The sequence below is a fragment of the Sorex fumeus genome, unplaced genomic scaffold, assembly GCF_029834395.1.
Source record: "Sorex fumeus unplaced genomic scaffold, SorFum_2.1 ptg000063l, whole genome shotgun sequence".
In the NCBI taxonomy this organism is placed as follows: Eukaryota; Metazoa; Chordata; class Mammalia; order Eulipotyphla; family Soricidae; genus Sorex; species Sorex fumeus.
Genome location: NW_026606120.1, coordinates 48,823,171 through 48,840,697, shown reverse-complemented (window position 1 = coordinate 48,840,697; position 17,527 = coordinate 48,823,171). Strand labels below are relative to the sequence as shown.

The following is a 17,527-nucleotide window of genomic DNA, read 5'->3' as shown; positions in this document are numbered from 1 at the left end:
CACATAAGGGCTGGAGCAATAGTACTGCAGATAGGGTGTTTACCTTAGCATGCAACCAACTGACCTAGGTTCGATCCTCAGCATCCCATATAGTCCCCTGAGCACTGTCAGGAATGATTCCTGAGCACAGAGCTAGGAATAAGACCTGAGCACCCCCGGTTGTGGCCGCCCTACCCCCATCGCTGAGAGGAAAATAAAGAGTGGTTTGGAAGCTGGAGAGAAAGCAAAGCAGGTAGGGTGCTTGCCTTGCACAGCTGACCCAGGCCCAATCCCAGCATCCCATATGGTCTCCCCAGCCCACCAGTAGTGATCTTTGAGGAGAGTCAGGAGGAAAATTCAGCACCATTGGGTGCGGCCCAATCCCCACCCTCAAGAAAGAGAATCCTCATATGTTCTGCTCGTAAAACATAATAACCCAGTTCACTGATCTACTCAGCCCAAATTCCCACCCAAGGATCCAGCAGCACTAAATTGGGGGTGGATGACCTCTAAGCACCTGCATTGCAAACCATAATGCACAAAAGGAAAAGGAGAGAAAAAGCAAGAAGGAAAGTGCCTCCCTTAGAGAGAGGCTGGGGGTCGGGGATGGTGGGAAACAGGGGACATTGGTGGTGGGAAATGTACAATGATGGAGGGATGGATGGTGGATCATTGTAAGACTGAAACAATTATGAACAGTTCTGTAATGGTCTGTTTCTCAGATATCTAATATTTTTTAAAAATTTTTAAAGTAATGTGGAATTCACGCCCAATTCAATCAGCTTAATCAGTGGCTGAATAAATAGCACTACTCCTACATTTAAAAAATAAATAAATAAATTGGGAATGGGGAGGAAATGATCGTGTTTGGGACATACCCACCAGTGGTCAGGGACTAGTCCTGGCTCCATGATTTGGGGGACTGTGAGATGCTGGGGATCAGCCACAAGCAAGGGCTTTTACCCCTGTATTATCTCTCCAACCACAGCTCTAAACAATATAAATCTTCAGTTTGGACTTTCCTTTACATCTCTATCTTTTACTTCCAAAAGCTCATCCGGAGCCGTCTCTCAACTGATAATGGCATCTTGGTTCTTGGATTCCTGAATTACGATTATAAATAGAAAACACTTTTCAGGTCAGAGGTAGGAAAATTCAAAATCATTGCAAATAGGAACTGTGAAAGGAGTCCTTGGGGGAAAGAGTTAAATATATTTGAAATTCAGAGAAGAAAAGGCTTCAGAGACCTGAGCTCTGGATCTGGCTTCACTACTAAATCACCAAGTTATTTATTTAGACAGTCTCAGGGCATTAGTTTTCCCTACCTTGGAGAAAAATGCTGATACCACCAATGAACTGCTTATTTAAGTCAATGGATGAAAACTGATTCAAAAGTAAAAATATTTATGTTAATACTGGAAATGATTCTTGGATTGAAAAAACTATTGTCTTAGTCTTTTGTGAGTTGTTATAAAATTATACCCTAAACCCCACAATTTATACTTAATTTCAATGCATAATACATACTCTAGGTACCAAGAATTCCTTAAGCAGACTCAGGCTCTCTTTTTTCCTTTGTAAAAATTGTATTTACAGGGGCTGGAGTAGTAGGACAGTGGGTAGGGCATTGCCTTGCATGCAGCCAGGGTTCAATTCCTGGCACCCCGCTGGGGCCCCTGTGCCCTGCAGGAATGGTTCCTGAGCACAGAGCCAGGGTAAATCTGAGCACTGCCAGTGTAGTCCCCTCCCCCATTTTTAAAAATTGTATTTTTAATTTTAATTAAAATATTATAGATAACGAAGTGTCTTGTTTAAGGTAAAAATCTTAAATCTGGCTGAAGAGAAAGAGAATTATAACAAGGTAGCAGGAAGGAGCAAAAGCCTAGATTCTAAAAAATTAAATGAAGCAATGTGGGGTTCAGTTTAATAAAAACAAAGCAGATCCAAGAAAGGGGGGGCAGTGTAAAAGTCTTTAAAGACAACTCTTGTTTTGATGGCTCTAACAAGTGCAGTATCAAACACAGTCAGGGTAATGAATTCAGTGGGCTCTTCGCCTTTCACTGCCAGATTGAACAGCTCTGAGGATAATCTCCTTTTTCTCTCCCAGGGCTCAGTTGGAAGATTCATTATTTATGCCCTCAATTGTTTACTCTGTCCTATTTTTCCATCCATCGAGGCCCAAGGGCAGTGTTATCACTGGCATGTTTCCAAAATGAGTGCTTCAGTTCACTGAATTACTAGCAACAAAACCAAAGATAATCAAATACAGTGGTGTCTTAAAATTGAAGAGTTGCACCACCCAGAAGAAAACACAATTGCTGACCCAGGTTAACAAGAGCTAAGTGATCTTTGATGAAGTGAGGTACATACTTCTTTTTTTCTTTTGCTTTACAAGTCATTCAGTAACAATGAGGATTTTTAGGATTCTTTTTTCTCCCTATGCTGGGGATCGAACCCAGGGTCTCACACCAAGAAAGGAAAATACTCTACCACTAAACTACAACCCCAGTTCACAAAAGAATTTTTTGAGGGTCCTGGGAGATAGGACAACCCAGCAGTACTAGGAGAAAATGCAGTGCCAGGAACCAACTCCCCTCCCCCAACCTCCAGCAGGCAAAGCCTGTGCTTATTAAGACCACTGAGCTACTGAGTGCTCTCTCCACCCCAACAAGGATTTTTTAAGGACAGTATAATTAGAAAGGACGACCTGTAAACTATTGAGGTCTAAGCTGATTGAGACGCACTTTGCCTTAGAAACCATTCATTAGAAAGGGTTCAGAAACTCACCAGCAATCAATCCTAAATTCTTATCTGTGCTTAGATAAGAGACTCCAAGAAGTCCTCTACCCTCTCATTCAACTCACAATAAACAACTTCCTCAAAAGGCTTCTAAGAGTCAAATCCTGGGGGAGATGGTTATGCTTTAACACACAAAATACTGTCTCAGACAAGACTAAAAACTACCACTAGCCACATCTCCATATGAATACATTTGGTCTCTAAATAAGTCTCTCACAGAGAGCAGCATTCCTAGATCTTGTTGCCTTTAATGTTTTTGCACCTTTTTTGACCATCTTCCCAATTTCAAACCTTACAATGCTTCAAACGGTTATTATGAGAACCAAACAATGCCAAGGGCCCAATCTTTTCCTTCACTTTCTCAAGGGGATCATTTTAGACTTCTAATGTGAATGGGGGATTGGGTTTGGGCTTACATCTCCTATCAGAGAGAACATAGGGCTCTTTTTCTTAACACATTCTAAGCTATGACTCAGAAATAGGCAAACTGAATAAAGACAGATTGCTAAAGAATATTAAATCAGTTACTTTAACCTCCTCAACACCATGTTCCCTCAATCCAAGAAATTATGGATAGCCATGGTTTTATATAATTGTTTTCTTAAAGTGGACAAAATTTGAGGATTTTCATCTGCCTTAGATTTCTGGAGATGAGTGCAGTTATACCTATGATTAGTTCTATAGATAGAGCCTGTCTCCTGAGGGGAATTGTTTGGGGAAATCACTGTACCAGGCAAAATATTGATTATATAAATCAGTCAAGAAACAAATATAAAAAAATTAAGTGAACTACGTATAACTTTAAAAGCTGTCCCATCAGCCCTATCCTTTATAATGCTTGGTTTCACCTCAAAGTACACCTTTATTGGCTAAAAATATAGTAAATTCAAGCAAAGAAAAAACTTTAATCCAGCTAAAACTATAATGAAAAGACAGCTGCAGTACATCAATTCTGTCTTCAAAATTGGACTTCAGCCTGAACAATCACTGGAAACTATAGCTGGATTACAAGAATGAATTCTCAATCATTTCCAATGAATATTTACCAATGAACTGCCCCCAAATTTTATATTCACCCCTTCTAGGTCCTTGCTTATCAACAACCTCAAGATAAATTTGATCCACATACCATCCGTTAACTGGCTGGAAAGACAGAAAAGTGGGTAGGGGGTTAGCCTAGCATGTGATGTCTGGAGTTCCATCCCCAGCATCTTGTTATGCCCCCCGCCCCCCACTAGGAGTGATGGTTGAGTGGAGAACCAGGAACAGTAACCTTGCTCACTAGGTTTCTCCAGGGTACAGTACTACACAAAGCCGGTGACAACTAACTTGGGAAGAGACTTGAGCAGAGTTAAGCACTCACAACTACCAGAATTTCTTCATCCACCACTTGACAGGAATCACTCCCTCTTTCCACAAGGCCCCTCCTTTTTCGGAACGTTTTTGCTGATTAAAGCAGTCCCAAGTAAGAAAATGGTGAAGGCAGCCTTAATGGACACCGGTGCAATAAGAGTTCCAAAAACCCGTTCCTACCCTAAAACCTTTTCTTTTTGGTTTACTGCATCCGAAGCCACGCAAGAATGAGCTCCGCTTTTCTTCTGTTCTTTTCACTCCACTGCCAACCAACCGGCATTGACACATCAGTAAAAGGTAAGAGTGCAGCAGGGGTGAGATGAAGGAAGAATGACGGGTAGGAGAGAGAAATGCAAACAAACTGACGGGATGAGGTGCTCTTACGTTCCAATCCATGTCCCTTTTGCCCCAAGGTTAAGTCGGCTGAAGTCGGGGTGGCGTTAGAAAAAGCACACACACACACACACACACACACACACACACCTTGCGCCCTGGAAGGGAGATGAGGTTCGCTCCGCGGCGCTCCGTGGGGCTCCGAGCTCCGCCCCGCCCGCCAGGGGCAGCTCTGCCCACTGGCCCCCCGGCCCCGCCCGGGGAGCGGGAGAAGGGGCTGCGGGGGTCTCGGCAGGGGGAGGGGGAGGCGGCGGCTCCGGGTGCCAGGCTCTCGGAGCACAGCACTCCGTGGTGCGCCGACACCCCCTCCCCCAGCCGGCGGCCGCTCGCTCCCCTTCACCGCCGGAAGCCAGCCCCGCCCCCTCCAACTCCATCCCGGCCCTCTGCGACCCCCCTCCTGTCCTCACAGCCAATGGCGAGCCAGGGAGCCAGCGGAGCGACTCGCCAAACAGCCAACTGGGGAGGCCCACTGGGAGGTCAGCCGCCGGGGATAGGCCAGCTACTCGCGGCCTCGGCCCCGGCGCGGCTCCTCTTTGTTAGAGCTGCCCCCGCGGCTCCTGGCCCCCACCGCGAAGCGGGGCGCCCAGCATCCCGCAGCTGGGCCAGGTGATGCCGTGCCCCGTTTTCCCGCTCCTCCACCCGCCCCGCCTGAGGATTAGGAATGGCCCCGATCCAGGCGCGACACCCCGGAAAGCCTCCTCCGTCCCGGCAATAACCACGGGGAGGCACGCGACAATAAAAAGGTGCCCCCCAGGCCTCTGCCGCGCCTTTCTTTTCTCAGACTAATCCACGGCACTCCCTCCTGGTCATGTATAAATTTGTTTGCATATTAGATCAGCTACGCACATCCAGCCTGGCGGAAACTCCCGCTTCCCGCGACGCAGAAAACAAGGGATGGGAAAGGGAGGGCTGTAATACGAGAAAGTGTCCCTCGAAGTTGCTGGAGGTAAAAGAGGAGGCAATAAATCAATCGATCATTAAAAAACAAGCAGAAAAACAGCACCAAGACTGGAGAGACCGACAGTACAGAAGGTAAGGCCCCGGCTTGCATGTGGCCGGCGTGGGTCTGATGACCCGCCCCTTAATATGGTCCCTGAGGACTGAGTCAAGAGTAAGCCCAGAGCACCGCCAGGTGTGGCCCCCAAAACCAAAAAAAATGTAAATAATATCTTTTTAATTAAAACGAAGATTTAAAACACAGTTGGCTCCAACCCTGGCCACATACCGGACATGTTTCAATACCAATACAATCAGGAAGCAAACACCAAACTCCTGTTCAAGCCATCCATACTAAGGAAAGGGGAAAAAGCTCAGCAACTGCTTGACCATCATCTAGCTGGCAGGCTGCATCAAGACTTCACTAAGGCCAACATGAGGGGCAGAACACTGTTAGATGAAATCTACCCAAGGTTGTACTGTGTTTTCTCCGCCATACTGGTGAAGCCCAACAAGGGACTTATCTGAATAACACCCCCTTTAATTAAATAGGGGTGGGCAAGGCAAACTATGCTGTCTTAAAAATTCTTACAACTGATATTAAATTCCTATGTAATATCCTACTTAAGTTCCCCAATTGTGTGTAGTACCAGGCACTACTATGATTTTCAGAAGACTACGAAATATTGAGTCAGAGAGATGATAGTACAGCAGGTTAGGTGCTTGCCTAGCATGTGACCAACCTAGGTTTGATCCCCGGAATCTCATAAGCCTGCCCCCCACCCAAGCACCACCAAGAGTGATTCCTGTATGGGGAGCAAAGAGTCGCTCCTGAGCATTGCTGGGTGTGGCCCTAAACCCCCCTCAAACACACACACAAAACACCAACAACAAAGCAAAATACTTGGGGTTTTTTTTGGGAGGAGAGGCCTTGGGGATCACACCTGGGAATGTTCAGGGGTTACTCCGGGCTCTGCACGCAAAAATTACTCCTGGTGGTGCTCAGGTGGAACCATACAGGATGCCAGGGATTGACCCCAAGACAGCCGCATGCAAGGCAAATGCCCTACTCGCTGTACTGTTGCTCTGGCCCCGAACACAATCCTTTAAATTTAAGTAGCTCATTCCCTTTTTCGAGAAATATGCAGTAGTGCTCATGAGAATATGGGTGAGCAGAGGTACGAGTTTGGAACTCTAGCATACAAAGCACTGAGTTCACCCAGTCTGTTGAGCTGTCTCTCAGACCCTATACATTGTATTTTCTTACACTTGAAGTATTTAATATAAATAACCAGTCTTCTAATTCCTATATAAAAACAAACACACTGCTTCCCGTTGTTCATCGATTTGCTCGAGTGGGCCCAGTAACATCTCCTTTTTGAGATGTGTTACTTTGTGTTTCCTTTATTGTGTTTGGCATATTGAATATGTCACGGGTAGCTTGCCAGGCTCTTTGAGAGAGGCGGAGTAATCGAACCCGGCTCGGCCGGGCTGGCTGCGCGCAAGGCAAACGCCCTACCGCTGTGCTATCGCTCCAGCCCAGTTCCTATATAAAAATATTAAAATTGGGGACCAAAGTGATATTACAATGGGTAGGAAGCTTTCCTTGCACTCTGCTAACCTGGGTTCGATCCGTGGCACCTCATGGGATTCCCTAGCCTCACCAGGAGCGATCCCTGAGCACAATCAGGAAAAGCCAAGTGTGCCCCAAAACCAGTAAATTTTTTTAAATATAAATTGAGAGGAGCTGAAGAGTTCAGAGTGGGGTGTGTATGTGTGTGTGTGTGTGTGTTGGGGTGGGGCTACGGGGATCAAACCTAGATCTGATACTTAACACAACACCTCTAAGCCATTAGTGGGTAGAGCATTTGCCATGCATGAGGCCACGGGCATTACAATGGCTCAAATCCCAAGCACCATAGGGTGTGACCCCCACAAATACAAACTTAGCCAGGAAACTGAGGTGTTTTTGTTTTTTGGGGGGGCCACACCTGGTGGTGCACAGGGTTTACTCCTGGCTCTTCACTCAGGGATCACTATTGGCAGGCTCGGGAGACCATATTGGTGTGCTAGGGTTCAAACCCCGGTTAGTGGAATGCAAGGCAGTGCTCTCACCACTTATCGCTCTGGCCCCTATCCAGGGATTTGGATGGAGAGTAAATCTAATGCCTTGAATTATGCATAAGCTCTGGATATGATGCCTGGCACAAGCCCTGAGTTCAATCCCTGACACAAAGCCCCCTTCACCAAAAAAAATTTTTAAACTAAACTCAGAGTCAAAGAGATAACATAGGGCTAAGATACCTCCCTGGCATGCAGCCAACACTCATTTATTCACCAGCACTGCATGGTCCCCTGAGCACCACAGGGAGCGGGTCCCCAAGATTAGACCTAGAGTAGTCTCTGAGTACTGCTGGGTGTAGCCCAAAGAGCAAAGATAAGACAATAAAAATTATCTATCTTTGACGTGGGAGATGTCCCAAAGGACTGGAGACCATTTTTGCATTCAGGAGCCTTAGGTTTGACCCTGGCACTACATAGCATTCCGTGCACCACTGCTGCTGGAAGCAATCTCAAAGCACCTCACTGGAAGTAGCCCCAACCCTCTTCCAAAAGAGAGATGTCTTAAACACTTTGTTTTCGGTTTGTTTGGGGGCCACACCCAGCAATGCTCAGGGGTTACTCCTGCTTCTGCAAGCAAGAATTTCCCTTGTTGTTCAGGGGAACGTATGGGATGCAGGGATTGAACCTGGGTTGGCGACATGCAAGGCAAGTGCCCTACCCTCTGGACTATTTTTCTGGCTCCCATTTTCACATGTGTGTATGTGTGTGTGGTGTGGCGTGTGTGTGTGTGTGTATTGGGGTGGGGTTGGGGGAAATCAAACCTAGGTCTGATCCGTAACACAGTGCCACTAAGCCACATCTCCTGATTTCAATTCATTCGTTCCCATGACATTTACTGTGCTTTTTTTTTTTTTGCATGAAGATAGTGACCATTCCCCAGTGGCATCTTTTTTTTTTTTTTTAATTTTATTGAATCACCGTGAGATAATTACAAGCTTTCATGTTTGGGTTACAATCACACAATGATCAAACATCCATCCCTCCACCAGTGCACATTCCCCACTGCCAATGTCCCCAGTATACGACCTCCCCACCCCCACCCCCCGCCGATTCCCACCCTCCACCTGCCTCCATGGCAGACAATATTCCCCATACTCTCTCTCTCTCTACTTTTGGGCATTATGGTTTGCAACACAGACACTGAGAGGTTATCATGTTTGGTCCTTAATCTACTTTCAGCACACATCTCCCATCCCGACCGATTCCTTAAGCCATCATTTTCTTAGTGATTCCTTCTCTATTCCAGCTGCCGTCTCCCCTCTGTTCCAGAGGCAGGCTTCCAGCTATGGAGCAATCTTTCTGTCCCGTGTACCTACTATCCTTAGGTGTCAGCTTCATGTTCATTTTCTGTGCTTTTACATAGTAAGAATTCTAATAGATACCAGGCACAAAAACAACAAAACAGAAGGAAGCTACAATTCCTGTCTTTAAGGTGCTTATTAATACAAGGAGAAGAAACATTATAATTTTTTTTAAAAAAAACAAACTATAATAAAGAATATACAAAAGAACTGTCTTTGTAAGACAATGGAGTTTGAGACAGGGCAGAAGGAGAAGCATTTCTCCTTTTTTTAAATACTTTTTTTAAATACTGACAATTAGCTTTCACTGATGGCTTCCAAGAGTGTCTATTAATTGACAACTTGTGACCAGAGAAATAGTGCAAGGGTTAAGGTGCTTGCCTAGCTTTTGCCGAAGCTATGACACACAGGTTCGAATCTATGCACCTGCTCGAATCCAGGCAATGCATATGGTCACCACCCACCCTAGTCCACCACTGAGTGTGACCCCAAAACCAAAAGGAGAGAGGATGAGAGAGAGGCATCTACGCTTACATCTACATCCTACCCCTAAAAAATGAAGAAAAGACTTTAACTGATATACCTGAATTAAGGGCTGGAGCGATAGCACAGCAGGTAGGGCATTTGCCTTGCATGCAGCCAACATGGCCAACCCGAGTTCAGTTCCTCCGCCGCTCTTGAAGAGCCCGGCAAGCTACGGAGAGTATCCCGTCCGCACAGCAAAGCCTGGCAAGCTACCCAGGACGTATTTGATATGCCAAACACAGTAACAAGTCTCACAATGTTACTGGGCCCACTCGAGCAAATCGATGAACAACGGGAGGACAGTGACAGTGACAGTGACAGAATTAAAACTTAACGTAAGTGAGGCTAGAGAGAGAGAGGTCAGGGGGATAAGGTGCTTGCCTTGCCTGAGGCCAACTGAGGCCTAAACCCAAGCACCATCTAAGTCCCAAGCACCTTCGGAGTGAACCCTGAGCAGAGAGCCATGTGGACCAAAAACTTCAAAAAAAAATTTCTGTTTTGTTTTGGGGCCACCCAGCAATGCTCAAAGTTCACTCCTTGGCTCTGCACTCAGGAATCACTCCTGGCAGTGCTCAGGGAACCATATGGAATGCCAGAGATCAAACCCAGGTTGGCTGTGTGCACAAAGCAAGTGCCCTGCCCACTGTATTATCACTCCAGACCCCCCCCAAATTTTTTTTAAATAAGTCACTTATGACGGGGATGGGCCCCTTGGGGCGGGGAGGACTCTTGCCTGCCCCCTTATGGGGCACTCCGAGTGAAAAAACCTAGAACGGAGTCCGGTGGCATGGTCATGGGACCCAGCCCCGGTAGCCGACCTTCACAACCCAACCACCGCGACGTTCCAGGCCACTTTCCAGACCGTGTGGCTTAAGATACTTCCTACCCATTTTGCATGATTACCCACCATGTTTGATGAAGTTCAGACAGTAGGCAACAAATCATACAGAGAAATATATATATGCCTCTCGGAGAGCCTGGCAAGCTACTGAGAGTATGTATCCCACCCACACGGGCAGAGCCTGGCAAGCTCCCCGTGGCATATTCGATATGCCAAAACCAGTAACTATAACGGGTCTCATTCCCCTGACCCTGAAAGAGCCTCCAATCGTTGAGAAAGACAAGTAAGGAGAGGCTGCTAAAATCTCAGGGTGGGACAAATAGAGATGTTACTGGCACCCGCTAGAGTAAATCGACAAACAAAGGGATGACAGTGATGACAGTAAAGTCACTTATGTTGCACTTTATGAGGCAACAAAAACATGCATATCATTTTTCCCCTAATGCTTTTAAGATTAAAATGACTACTGCATTTTTTGCTATGATTTGGGGTATTTGTTGGGAATGAGGGGCTAGAGAAAAGGAACAAATTGTTTATTTCTCACACTCATGGTAGAGAAGTAAAAGGCAATATCCTGAAAAAGTCTCTCTCTCTCTCTCTCTCTCTCACACACACACACAAAATGAGACAGCAAACTTGTGAATCAAGCATGATTTGGCATCTTTAAATGCAGAGCCAATTCTTTTCTAGTGCCAAAGCCAATGGCTTCTCCTGTAGATAAAATGGCACAGTTCCTGAAAAAGCCCTGGACGATGTTTCCCCACAATCTTATAATCTGTCAAAAGACAGAAAACAAAAAGAAGTCTTTGCCAGCCAGAAAAAGCAAATTATAACCAACACAGAGCCAACACTTTACTTCTGACAGAAGGAGCTTTTTCTATGCATCTTTGGAGGGAAAGAGACAAAGAAATTTGCCATTGCTCATATAACCAAGGCAATATTGTGTGTGTGTGTGTGTGTATGTATGTATGAGAGAGAGAGAGAGAGAGAGAGAGAGAGAGAAAGAGATCAAGGTTTGAACCTTCATACATGCAAGGCAAGTGCTCCATCCCTGGCCCTAGGCAAATGTTTTAAACAATTATCATCTTAGACAAGCAATTAATTCAACAGTCAGTTCCCTCACTATTTATACACAACTAGAGAAAAAGACTCAGAGACTATAAAATCCAGTTCCCGGAACCGCGCGGCCGCATTCGCGGCTGCGCGACATCTTATCAGGACATCTTTTTATGACATCTTATTATCTCATTCCTACTTTGGACAAACTTGCAGGCTATCGAATGTAGCCTGCCCACAGGGCAGAGTCTGGCAAACTCCCCGTGGCGTACCAAATATGCCAAATACCAGTAACAATGATGGGTCTCATTCTCCTAAAGAGCCTTGAATATAATCTCAGGGCTAGGATGAAAGAGACGTTACTAGGGCCTGCTCGAGGCAATCGACGAATAACAGGAGAAAAAGTACAGGGATTAAAGGTGCTTCCTTTGCAATGCAGTCAATCCTAATTCAATCCCTGCACTGCATATGGTTCCCTAAAACACTGCAGAGCCCTCCACCCTCTAAAAAATACATATTTGCAACACTGGAAACCAAAGAGAAAACTCAATGGGCTAGAGAGAGAGCATGTTTTGCAAATATTCAATTCCCAGCACAGCATGGTACCCTGAACAACACCAAGAGCAACCCCAAAGCCCCTAGCACTGCCAATGTGACCTACACACCAAAACAAAACAAAGAATGCCTGCTGGGCTGGGTAATACAGCTCAGTAGTAGAGCACTTACTTTCTATATGTGAAGCCCCTGGATTGGTCAGCCCATACACACACACACACACACACACACACACACACACACACACAAAATATATGTAACATTTAAGAAAAGAAGTTAATGGGCAAAAAAACAAAAAAGAACTTTAGTAAATCCAAAGAGGGGCTGGAGTGATAGCACAGCGGGTAAAGCGTTTGCCTTGCACATGGCCAACCCAGGTTCGATTCCCAGCATCCCATATGGTCCCCCAAGCTCCGCCAGGAGTAATTCCTGAGTGCAGAGCCAGGAGTAACTCCTGAGTATTGCTGGGTATGACCCAAAAAGAAAAAAAAAAATCCAAAGAACTTTTACAAGTTAAAAAAGAGATGAAGGGGCTGGAGTGATAGCACAGCGGGTAGGGCATTTGCCTTGCACGCGGCCGACCCAGGTTCGATTCCCAGCATCCCATATGGTCCCCTGAGCACCGCCAGGGGTAATTCCTGAGCACAGAGCCAGGAGTGACCCCTGTGCATTGCCGCTGGGTGTGACCCAAAAAGCAAAAAAAAAAAGGGGGGGGTGAAGCTTGTAACAGCTGGGAGGCTGCCTTCCTTGAATAAGGTCAAACAGGGTTCTATCCCTGGTACCACGTATGGTCCTGGCACCAACTATGGTCCCCAGAGCCTCAATAGGAGTCATCCCCAAGCACAGATCTCTGCTGGTTTTGACTCCTCCAAAAACAAAATCTATTTTATGACAAAAATCTTGTTGTGTGAGTCGGCCATGTGCAAGGCAAGTGCCCTATCCACTGTACTATTGCTCCACCCCTATGATGGAAATTACTATGTAAAATGAATAGCAAACTGCAAATCAAATGCAAAGAACTAAAATAAAAATATAAGAAACTTTACTTACAAACATAAAACAGTTGAGTTCAATCCGAGTCCACAATAAATAAGAAAGATGAAAGCAAGTAATACAAAGTCTTTATACTTTTTTGTTTGTTTTTGAGCCACACCAGGCTGTGCTCAGGGCTTACCCCTGGTTCTGCACTCAAGAGACTCAGGGGGACCATATGGGATGCTGGGGAACAAACCTGGGCCGGCTGCGTGCCAGGCAAGTACCCTACCCACTGTACTATCACTCCAGCTCAAAATCTTTATCTTTAATATAACCACAGAAGTAGAAAGTTGGAGGGTTTGTTTTTGGGGGGGGGTTGCCACACCCAGCAGAACTGGAGCCCCCGGGGAGGAAATTCTGCAGTGCCAGATATCAAACATGGGAGTACCACATCTCCCTAGTTTGAAAACTTTTTCTTGAGGGGGCAGGGATTGGTACTGAGGGACCGTATGTGATGCTAGTGATTGGAGGGAGGGGGTTGTCAGCCTCATGCAAAGCAAGCACCTTCCTGTACTGTCTCTGTCTATCCCGAAGTCTTTCCTGGTTTTAAGAATTTGTTTTTGGACATCGGAAGGTGCTTATCTGGCCCCGGACCCTTAGTGGGGCTGTGGTACACATTCATGGTGCCAGGAACTGAACTTGAGTTGACCACGTGCAAGGCAAATACCATTACCTGTATACTCTCAGGCCTCCCCCCACCTATTTTGTTCTGTTTTCGTTTTTGCACTGCTCCTGGCAGCACTCAAGGGACCATATGTGGTACAAGGGAGTCGAACCCAGGCCATCTATATGCAAAAAAAGCCCTACCCACTATATTATCTCTCTGGTCTTAAATCTTAGGGCCACACCCAACTATGCTCAGTCATTACTTCTGACAGGAAACCAAACGGAATGCCCATGATCAAAGCCAGGTCAGCTGCATGCAAAGCCCGTGCCCTACCCTCTGTACTATCTCTCCAGCCCCACTTTTTTTTTAAGTAACATTTTATTATTTTTTTTTATTATTAGTGAAACACCATGAGGTACAGTTGTAGACTTACATATTTTTGTTTTTGGGTTTCAGTTATACAATGATCAAGTACCCATCCCTCCACCAGTGTCCATTCTCCACCACCAATGAACCCAATACCCCTCCCACCCTCCCACCCCTCCCCACCTCTAAGGCAGGGCATTTCCTTTTGCACTCTCTTTCCTTTAGGGCATTGTGGTTTGCAATAGAGGTATTGGGTGACCATCATGTTTGGTCTATAGTCTACTTTCAGCGTGCATCTCATATCCTGAGCAAGTCCTCCAGAAACCCTTTACTTGGTGTTCCCTTCTTATCTGAGCTGCATTTTACCCCAGCATGTGCTGCTGGCTTCCAAGCCGTGGAGCAGACCTCCTGGTACTTATCTCAACTATTCATCTCCCATTCTGTTACTTTATATTCCCCAGATGAGTGCAGTCTTTCTATGTCTGTCCCTCTCTTTCTGACTCATTTCACTTAGCATGATACTTTCTATGTAGAACCACTTGTTTGCAAATTTCATGACTTCATCCTTTCTAACTGCTGCATAGTATTCCATTGTGTAGATGTACCAAAGTTTCTTTAACCAGCCATCTGTTCTCAGGCACTTGCGTTTTTTTTTCCAGATTTTGACTATTGCAAACAGTGCAGCAATGAACATACAAGTGTAGATGTCATTTCGACTACTTTTTTGCCTCTCTGGGATATATTCCCAGGAGTGGTATTGCTGGATCAAATAGGAGCTCAATTTCAAATTTTTCTGAGAATCGTCCATACTGTTTTCCAAAAAGCCAGCCCCACTTCTTAAAGTCTTAATACAACCAAAGAGTAAAGGATCTCTAATAAATTAAATTTAATTATTTTTGCTGTGGAAGTAGGCGATTCAGAGATCCCCTTTTTCAGTTACCGAATGTAAAACAACCTATGTAAGACAAAGAAATTCATGTCACTTTGTTCTAAAACAAGAAGACACAGATCTCTACACACACACACACACACCACCACCACAACCACCACCCAATGCCAACTGAGCGGTCAACAGAATAAAAGCTGTGAATATATCAGCTGACTATTGCTTAACCATTTCAGTTTTCCCTATCAGTTTCAAATATCAAAAAAGGCCACATTTCAATTTTCCTTTATTGTTACATTATCTTAAAGCTGAGAAATTTTTTATTTCAATCTGAAAATTCAGATTGAATTTCAAGCATGTCCTTTTTATTCTTTATCTTTGGTGCTGAGAACTAAACTCAAGGTCTCACCCATGAAAGGCAAGTCCTCTACTGCTAGGCTGCAATCCAACTCTCCACACAATTTTTCTCTCAAACCAATTTTTCTTGGAGGAGGGGAGGTGGCAAATAGTGGTAGATGTTTGGGCCACACCCAGAAGTGATCAGGGGTCCATATGAGGTATGAGAAATGAAACAGAGGTCTACTACACACAAGGCAAGTTCTTAACTTTTGCACTCTCTCTCCAGCCTCCTCAAGAATTTTCTAAGTGCATTACAAATAATGTACTTAGAAATGTACCAATTCTATGTTTAGAATCAGATATGGGAGGGACTTGCAGAGCTTAAAAGACTGGAGGGCACACTATGCCTGCAGAAACCCAGAGTTCAATCCCCTAGGCACCACCAAGAGCAACTCCCTAGCTCCAAGATGGGTACAGGCCAAAACAAAACAATAACAAAAAACCAGAATCAGATGTGGAACAGGATGTTAGTTTTACCTAAAACGATACCATGTCCCTCTAAGTTTAACTTCAATCATCTCCTAAGCTGGGTTGGAGTGATAGCACAGCAGGTAAGGCGTTTTGCCTTGCACGCGGCCAATCTGGGTTCAATTCCTCCACCCCCCCTCAGAGAGCTCGGCATGCTACCGGGAGTATCTTGCCCCTGCAACAAAGTATGGCAAGCTACCCGTGACGTATTCAATATGCCAAAAACAGTAACAACAAGTCTCACAATTTGTTGTGAGATATGACTGGTGCCCACTTGAGCAAATCGATGAACAACGGGAGGGCAGTACTACAGTGCTATATCTCCTAAGCTAAAGTATTTTAAATCATCTCCTAAGCTAAAATGTTCTCTAAAATAAATTAAACCTGGTTGTTTGGGTTTTTTTCGGAGGGGGGGTGCAGTATGCCCAGTAATGTTCAGGGATTATTCCTGGCAGTGCACTCAGGGAACTATATGAAATGCCTGGGATCAAACCTAGGTCGGCTGCATAAAAGGCATGAAAGCCTTTCAAGCTGCTCCACGACCCTAAGTTAAGTTTCTTTCACTAGGTCTTGTGAGGTGATTCCCTTGATTGTCTGTGACACTTTTTCTTTTTGTTTTGACTTTTGAACCACATGCAGTAGTGCTAAAGGTTTATTCCTGGAGGGGCTTGAGGGGGTTCCAATAGAGATGCCAGGGATTGAACCTGGTTAGCTGTGTGCAAGCTTACTATCGCTCCAGACTCTGTGACATTTTAAATAAAGACAATCTATCATGTTCCACCAGTCCTTTAAACAGTCAGCACTGTAACTGCCATAGGATGACCTTCATGAAATTTGAATTCCCTTAAGTAGTTAATAAAAATAATTTGGCAAAAATTCTAATTAAAATTTGTTCCATGATGTTTCATAATTGTTACATTCCAAAAATTAGGGTTGCAATATATTTTCCCAAATTCTGAGCTATTTTTTCTTCAAATAGTATTTATAAAAATATACCACCTTTTTTCTAAAAGAACTTAAGATCTCTAACAGACAGCATGTTGCTAATTTTCACAGCATCCCAATAAAGAACTATTACTTAGCATTTATATCACACTTTAACTTGCAAAAATGTTTTACAATTATTTTCATTAGTAGTCATGCCTCACAACCACCCACTGAGCTAAACTGGTGCTGTTATCCTCATTTGATAACTGGGAAAACTGATATATCCTAGGGCCAAGGTCAAGCCAGGCTGCTTTTCCAAGATCAAGGGATCTAACACTTAAAAACAGTTTCATTCCCTCATCAGTTTCTTTTTAGTTCAGCCACAGCAATCTCATAAAAAACCTGCAAGCCTCATGGAAACAATAAATACTTCAACACTATGAAACTGCACTTAGCCAGAAGGCCACATACCTGAGGTTTTGTCAAAGTACTGAAAACCAGAGTAGTTATTCTTTTTTTTTTTTCCAGAGTAGTTATTCTTAACACCAGTCTCTGCTCCTTTCCTTTCAGACCTCTTTTTCCATGAATCACTTTTAGCTATTCTCTCGGTTGAATTCTAGGACTTGAAGTTCTATTTATGAGTTGATGATTTCCAAGACTACATACAATTCTACCAGATTCTCCTCAGATCACCAGACATTTTCCTTTTTTCCTGTTTTGTGTCACACTGGGCAATGCTTACTCCTGACTCTGTGCTCAGGGATCATAGATTAGTTGTGCTGGGGGACCACAAGGGGTGCTAAGGATGGTACCAAGGGCAGCCATGTGCAAGGCAAACATCTGACTCCCTGGACAATCTCTCCAGACCCTCAACAGACTTGTTCTATTCAACTTTTTTTTTGGGGGGTCACACCCGGCGATGCACAGGGGTTATTCCTGGCTCATGCACTCAGGAATTACTCCTGGCAGTGCTCGGG

General features: G+C 44.8%; 1 protein-coding gene across 3 annotated transcripts in view; it reads right to left on the bottom strand.

Annotated features, from left to right (window-relative positions):
• FAM222B (family with sequence similarity 222 member B) overlaps positions 1-17,527 on the bottom strand; it is a 79,904-nt gene that overhangs the window by 37,396 nt on the left and 24,981 nt on the right. The window contains exon 1 of one of the 3 annotated variants that reach the window (XM_056127738.1): positions 4,615-4,835. The exons of the other annotated variants lie outside the window; for them this stretch is intronic. The gene's annotated coding sequence lies outside the window, so the exon portion shown is untranslated. Of the gene's footprint in view, positions 1-4,614; positions 4,836-17,527 lie in introns of those variants that run through there. 3 annotated transcript variants of the gene reach the window in all.